Here is a 6015-nt window from a genome sequence, read left to right as displayed (position 1 = left end):
TCTTTGAATGTTTGCGATGACAATGCTGCAAATTACAGGTGAATTAGTGACCTAGTACTCTCAGAGTGGTAGTGAAACTGTGAAAAATGCAGAGAAATAGTGAGAAAGCAAACAAGTCCCGTTTCCCTGTTTACGTCACACTTTTTCAACTTTCACTATCTCGCTAAGAATGAAATGGTGAGTTCATTTTGCCAAGTCTTCATGCAAACTATGGACCACCATGGCTATCAATTTAGCCACCGTGGCTAAATTGATAGCTAAATCAATAAAAGGAGGTTTTTGGTGTGAAACCCTGTTTGTGAGCAATTTCATCTCGTTTTTTCCCAGACTTTTTATACTGGGAGTCCTACAACAAAATAATAATGCCATAGTGTCAAACCCGTGGCCACAATATTAACAACAGGAAGACACGACCAGGTGGTCCTCCTGTTGTTAATATTGTGTCAAACAGATTTCTACTTAAGGCCACAGTTGTGGCTCTAATACCCATCAGTCCATGTGTGTCCCGTTGCTGACTAATTCACTTTTTAAATCTCGTTTGACCTTTTTGTTCAGTAAGGACAAACGGCGGCTGTTCAAATTAATTTTCAATTTTTTTTTATATTCCATAATTTGATTTTTGAATAATTTAATAAATAAGCAGTCACAGCTAATTTTTAAAATTCCAAATTGACTTTGCCCGAGCCCATTCCCTGCAGGAGCCCTGTTAAACAAAGCTTTTATCGTGAACGCACATATACCTGTGTTTTATCAATTTTTGACAATTAAGGAAATTAATGAAATTTGACTTCCCTGTAGTTTGGATAGAACTTCATCTGTTCTGCAGCTCAGCTTAGACATGGAGTGGAATTGAAAAGCAGAACACACATTATCAGTGATGTCGGCACAACCCACTGAGTAAGAGAATGTCAATTTTAAAGCAATTATTGTAATACCACAGCAAAATCAATACTTGAAAAATTCCCTTTAGACAACATTAGTTTCATAACAATCATCTGTAAGGCCTCCTTCAAAGCTTATATCAAATTATTATTTTAAAAATGTGCTGTTTCCATACTTTTATTTTAATAAAACACCATCAGATTTTCTCTGGTCTTCAGCTTTCATCCCCCATCGACTCACGAGAAACAAATATTGTTCCGCAGATGAAATCACACAAATAAATCGATGGATTTTTGCCTTAGATCTTCAACAACCACATATTCTAGTGTATGCCTTTATCTGCACTCTCAGAATCCACATGCTGATCTATCTGCGTGCACAGGGCAAAGGATCATCAGCTGGTTTTAATATACAGTACCTCTAAGTGCTTGGGAATGCAGAGTGGGGTACTATTTTGGAGGAGAGGCTAAGAAAAGATAGACTTTAAAAGAAATGCCAAATACTGCATCCATCCATTCTCTGAACCACTTATCCAGCTCAGGGTCACAAGGGCCTGGAGCCTACCAATCATCTTATAGTTAGGGCTAACACACATAGTCGGACAAACGTGTTCACACTCACACCAAAAAGGAAATTAGAGGTGCTAATTTTCCCAAAGTTTAAATGTTTGGACTAAAGGTTTTAGAGGGTCTAATCGGTTCTCTAATAACAAAGACCTGACCTGTGACCGCAGCTGGTTTGGGTCAGGCAGCTGTTTACTAATGCATAAGCATTTGCAGCATGTGCACAGATCTTAGGCACTAAAAGAACAGTGAGAGGATGCTTTTATGTATCAGTGAAGTTGCTGTTAACAACAATTTCACAAACTATACTTCTGTGAGCACCTTTTGCTCTTTCTCACTTTTCTTGGGTACAAGTGAACTTTTTCAAGGTACCTTGACAGGAAGTTTTCCCACGTGTCTTGAAGGACTTGCTTCAATTCTTGTGTGGATTCAGAGTGTGTTACTTGCTCCCATCTTTTCATATAATATCAAGGCACTGTGGGAGCCATACCATCTGTTGCATTATGTTCTATTCATTATGTTTGATATTGTTGAATAATAATAATAATAATAATAATAATGGATTGGATTTATATAGCGCTTTTCAAAGCACCCAAAGCGCTTTACAATGCCACTATTCATTCACTCTCACATTCACACACTGGTGGAGGCAAGCTACGGTTGTAGCCACAGCTGCCCTGGGGCAGACTGACAGAAGCTGGTCATGATGAGGTCCAGGTATTTCCAATACAGGGAGGCGTGGGCCCAGGGCGTGAACCCACCATGAGTTCCGCCCCGGCAAAACAGGAGAGAGAGAGAGAAACAAAGAGAGAGAAAGAGAGCAAGAGATAGGAGCATAATGATCAGTGCCTTGCTGATCCCCCAGGCTGTGACAATTTACCTTCCACCCCACCCAGAAGGATGTTTTCATTTAACATTAAACCCAGATCTAAAGTACTCCAAACTACAGCAGGTGTCTCCAGGACCACACTTTGAAGTACTCACACATTCACTCACAGGGTGAAAACATTAAAAGGCTGGTAATTAACCCTGGAATTGGAATGCTCAGCTTAGGGTGCAGAAAGAGGAACTAGGCTTGTTGTTACACTGTCAGTGTGAATAACACTAATATAATGTGCAGTGTGGTGGCTCAGTATTAATTAAACACGGGAGCTCCTACAAAAACAAAAACATGTCTCTTTGAGATATTTTAAATAATTATTCTTCAAAACTCTTCAGCAGGTAACAGCAAACGGGTGGAGGTACAAGAAGTCGCACAGATGTTGAGGAAATGAATCAAACTAGGAAAGCCTGGAAACACACTTTTTATCTTGAGGATGCTTTGGATTGGCTTTTCTTATACTTTTTGAATCCATGAGTCCACTAGGGTCTCCTTGGATCCGAGTGACTTGACGTTCCGGCTGGACATCTGTATCCCTGCCTGCTTTTTGTGACCGCGTGAATTTCTCTCGTGAGAATTTACATTTTAATCTACCAGCTATACAGTTAGCCCAGGCCCCTGTTATCAAGAAGGATAACAGGAATGACTACTCTGCCTCGTATCTCCAGCTGTCCGTGTCCATGCCACAACAGAATATCATCAAGGTTTTAATCTTTGGATTCAGGTGGTTTCAGTCCTATTGCCACAGGTGAGTAAAACCAAGCCCATGTCAATGCAGTCTACCTTTACAAACTTTGAGTGTGGTGAGAATATTTGAGAATTTGATGTGGATCTCTGAGAGGATGACACTTTTGCAGTCAGTGTTTTAATTTTTGTCCTCCCTCCTGGATATTTTGCGATCAGCTGTAAAGCCTTGATATGTTCTGGATGAGGTTACATGTGTAATTGGTGCATTGTAATGTAAACTTTCTGAGGATGAGTCTGCACGATCACAAAAAACAGGCAGGCACACGGACCTCTGCACTGACCCTTTGTGCTCACCTTCTGATGATGAATTTAAGCTCTGTTAGAAATACGTCTCTTCACTGTGCTGAGTGGGGTGAGATCTACCGATTTACTGTGATACTCCTTGGTAATGCTAAAAAATATTGCCTTAGCCTTGAACTTTGCAAGTAAGCTAAGCCTGCTTGCTAGAGATGTGTCAGATACCCACGTGTCTTGACGATGTTAGGGTACAGTTAAGCCCAGCCTGATAACAAAACAGTATCGTGGATTTGCTGAACTTGTTTCAGAGACCAGTCAAGTTCAATTAGTTTTACCTGTGGAGATCCAAGAGTGTTTTGTTCACAGCTGTAAACATGTAGCCAGGCTCTAGTGGCCAATGCAGGAACTGCAATGTTTGGCAAACCTGCTGTTGTCATCAAGTGAATATTCAACACCTGCTTTTTATTATTGTGATTTAAAGCACCTATTGGAATTTGTAAAAAGAGACCTTGACTTGTGTCGCTGCTCATCCAACATTCCTGACCAGAAATACAAACATGCAAAAATAAAAAATAAAAAATGCACAAAAAAAGACGTATGTGAAGATAAACCTTGGCAGAGGTAAGACATATTTGAACACCCAGGTCTTGGTTGGTTAAAGATTAAATCCAGCATGCTGGAAAACAGACCTTGAATTCTTCTTGAAGGCTTTATGGAAATGAGGCAGCTGTCCTTGACAATGCAATTGGATGAGAGTCTACAAACTCCTCTCAGGAAGTCAGCTGCAGCAGCTTGCTGCAGCGTCACACCAGTCTGAAGCATCGCAGCTGATGCTCAACACGCCAGCTCTATAAATCATTCAGGACACATATCTACTCTAAACCCTGTTATTTCTGTTTTATATATGTCAGTATTCAGCGCTGATGTAAATGAGCTTTTTGTGCGAAAACATCAATTAATGTTCTGTTCTTGTCCTCATCTTTTCTCCTAATCTCCAAATCCACTTCATTTCAGAGACCAAACAATGAAAGGCTCAGCACCCACCCCTGCTGAGAAAAAAGTTGTTTAACAAGCAATCAACAAACATTTTAATCAACAAAAGCCTTAGGGGATGAGTTTCATGTCTCACGATGGATAAATCATAACACTTTGGAGTGCACTGAAAGCCGATGTAAATTTGTTCCTGTTTAGATGCTGCGGTGAAAGTATAAGCTAATATAAGAAGGGGTGTTCGCACAGAGAATACCCAACGATCTGCAGGGTCGATGTGTCCAGCTTGTGCTATGCTCCTTAAATGAGACTCATTCAATATACATTAACTCAGTTAGCCTGGCATTTCTTGCAAAAAACATAGCATGCACAGTGTAACTTCATTTACCCAAAATACTTCAGTCTATCCTGCACTAGGCCCATAAAATATAAATCTACCCACAGATTAAGTAAGTAAAGAGACAGGCCTCCCTCCTCGTCTCACCTTTCCGCCCTGAAGCAGACGTACCTTTCTTAAATCTGCTGTGGGGGGAGGGTTAAAAAGTCTTGTCACGTTCTCTTGTTACAGAGCAGGAGTTGCTGATGGTTACTGCTAAAGGAGCTCACTCTTCCATGTTCAGTAACACCACTTCCTTGGTGGTTTAATTGCAGTTTGAGGAAAACTTTCCTTTATGCACGTCCACAGTGTGAAATGGAGTTCAGGATGTCAAGTCAGAGACAGCTAACAAACACTTCTGTGGGCCATCACCACGGGGCTAAATTTCACCACTGGCATGGTGAAATATTGCCTTGTGGGCAAGACTGAGTTCTGATATAGTGCTTATGTAATACAGAAGGGCATTTTAATGCCTTTATTAGTTCCAGAGAGATATCCAGAAATGAGGGTGAAAGACACTGATCAGACATATCCTGGGCATGTTGAAGGTCATAGTTAGTCGTAAGCCACAGTGATGCCATTTCCCAGAAATGGGAGGAAAATGGCTTTAAGAAAAAAAAAAAGGTACTTGATCATTTTCACAGGCCAGTGCTAAGGCAATCTTTTCATAGTTGTACTGAAGTGTGACAATGCCAGATGTGGTTTGTCACTATCAGCTGGTATTTCACCGCAAGATCACAAAATTGTTTTAGTGATATTTAAGTAACCTAAGAAATATGCTTAGGAGCTCATATATGAGGGTACCCATGCTGTGTCAGCCACAGGTTTGTGAAATCCCATTTTGAAGCCTCGACTTTAGCTCTGTGCTCATCACCATCGTGATTTTTGAGTCTAGCAATCATCATATTTGAATGGGAGGATGGAGTGCTATTCCACAAATGCCAACAAGGATGGGACAATAAAATACTTGAGTTTCATTCCTCAACACGGGACCAAGATCTAGGACTGGCTGTGCCACAGAGAGTATAAAACCAAGTTTTCACAGCAATCTATACAGTCCTGTTAAAGCTTTATATAACTCCCATTTTTCTTTATATAGTAGCAGAGTACAAATGATATGTAGATTGTATGTATACTGAAAAAGCCCTGTGGTTCAGAATCTGATTTACTAATATACGCATGGTGGTAAGAACTAAAACACAGGGAAAAAAACACTCCATCGCATCATCTTTGGGACAGTGCCGAGAAATTAGACTACTTCATTATTACTGCTGAAGGTTTGTCATGGGGTGTAGTTCATTTTCCACATGACTGCATAGAGTCCTGTCAAAACTTTTTTC

This window comes from Astatotilapia calliptera, chromosome 16 (assembly GCF_900246225.1).
Source record: "Astatotilapia calliptera chromosome 16, fAstCal1.2, whole genome shotgun sequence".
Classification (NCBI taxonomy): domain Eukaryota; kingdom Metazoa; phylum Chordata; class Actinopteri; order Cichliformes; family Cichlidae; genus Astatotilapia; species Astatotilapia calliptera.
The sequence above is the reverse complement of the archived record's forward strand: the minus strand, read 5'-3'. Positions refer to the sequence as shown.